General features: G+C 66.6%; 1 protein-coding gene across 2 annotated transcripts in view; it reads left to right on the forward strand.

Moving 5' to 3' along the window:
• The first annotated feature begins 943 nt into the window (after positions 1-943).
• Positions 944-1,771, forward strand: part of PSD2 (pleckstrin and Sec7 domain containing 2) — a 72,419-nt gene continuing 71,591 nt past the window's right edge. Inside the window, exon 1 of one of the 2 annotated variants that reach the window (XM_057377687.1) lies at positions 944-1,086. The gene's annotated coding sequence lies outside the window, so the exon portion shown is untranslated. The remainder of the gene's footprint in view (positions 1,087-1,771) is intronic. The other variant, XM_057377688.1, reaches the window with a different exon arrangement.

The raw sequence follows: 1,771 nt of genomic DNA on the forward strand, positions 1-1,771 counted from the left end.
GACAAAAGGGGCCAAGTGACAGTTTCTCAGCCCAGTGTGAATGCCCCGGGCAGTGCAGCCTGTCAGTGCCCCTCTCCCAGTGCACTCATCCTCAGCCTCAGTGTCCCCCACCCTCCCCTGTGCCAGGTGCCCCCTCAGCCTCCCCTCTGCAGCTCGAACACATCAGCTGCCTGCTCCTGATGTGCCTTTACGGCCCCAGGAAGGGCAGCGGGCTGCTAACAGAAATACCTCACTTCAGAGTGATCTCCCTGACCTGAAACCCCCCAGAGACCTCTCTCCAGATTATCATCATCCCACTGATGCTGAGCTCTTCCGCCTCCTGGCCTTTTGTCCCTGCGGCAGAGGTTTTCCTGAGAGGTGTGGGGTTTCTCTCATGGTGCCTTGCTGCAGCTTTTTGTGCGATCTCCCATATCACCCTCCCCTGATCCAGAGGTTCTCCTGCCGATGTGCCGGGCTCAGCGCTGGCACTGCAGCATCCCGTGGGATCCCRTCTCTTAGCAACGCCGAGGAAGATGCTGAGCACACGTCTGGTCCATGGGTCCACGGAGGCTTTGTGCACAGGGCAGAGGGCAGCTGCTGCCTGGAGGGACCGCGGCTCCCCTCACACACCGCCTGATCTCTCCCCACCCTGGGAAGAGGATGAGGCTCAGGAGGGTGAGCACCGCTGTGGGACACCTCAGCCTGGTACCCCAGCCCTGCTCCCCGGCCCATCACAGAGCGTCCCGAAACCCCTTCTCTCCTCCCCGCTGTAATCTCCCACCGCCCTTGCTGTGTTCTTGCAGCGCTGCTCCACAGGGCCGAGGCGCTCCGAGGCGCTCAGGGTGCCCTCAGGGCCGGACGGGCGGCGGGCGAGCATGGCACCCCCGGCCATGGCCGCAGTGCGCGGGCCGGCCGCCAGGGGGCAGCACGCACCGGCCGCTCCCTCAGCGCCCCCTCAGGGCCGAGCGCTGCCCGCGGCCGGGACTGCCCGCAGCCGCTGCCCCATGGCCGCACGCCTGGCCCGGGGGCCGCACGCCTGTCCCGGGGGCCGCAGCCCGCCCGGCCGGACACACGGAACGGGAGGCGGGCCGGCCAAGGAGGTACGGGGTGAGTGAGCGGACCCCTCCCGCCGGGAGAAGCGTCTGAGCCTCGCGGGGAGCGGTGGGGTCGGGAGGGCGGTTCGGCTCCGCGCCTCCGTGCCGGAGGGATGGGAGAACTGCCGGGGTTACGGTGGTACACCAATGCCGGAGGGGTGGGAGAACTGCCGGGGTTACGGTGGTACACCAATGCCGGAGGGATGGGAGAACTGCCGGGGTTATGGTGGTACACCAATGCCGGAGGGATGGGAGAACTGCCGGGGTTATGGTGGTACACCAATGCCGGAGGGGTGGGAGAACTGCCGGGGTTATGGTGGTACACCAATGCCGGAGGGGTGGAGGTGCTGCCGGGGTTATGGTGCACCGGTGCTGGGGGAGACACCCGGGCTGTGCCGGAGGGATGGGGGTGCTCCCGGCGTTGTGTTATCCCCCTGGAGGAATGCTGGAGGAATTGGGGTCCTTCTTATCTTCACGCCGGAGGTAGAGGGGTGCTCCCGGCTTGTGTTATCCCCCTGGAGGAATGCTGGAGGAATTGGGGTCCTTCTTATCTTCACGCCGGAGGTAGAGGGGTGCTCCCGGCTTGTGTTATCCCTCGTGCTGGAGGGATGGGGGTGCCCCCAGGATTCTGCTATCCCGCTGCCGGAGGGATGGGGGTGCCCCCGGACCGTGCTATCCCCCGTCATGGAGAGGAGGGG

The sequence above is a fragment of the Malurus melanocephalus genome, unplaced genomic scaffold (assembly GCF_030028575.1).
Source record: "Malurus melanocephalus ecotype Western Australia unplaced genomic scaffold, MMel_1.1 scaffold_321, whole genome shotgun sequence".
NCBI classification, from domain to species: domain Eukaryota; kingdom Metazoa; phylum Chordata; class Aves; order Passeriformes; family Maluridae; genus Malurus; species Malurus melanocephalus.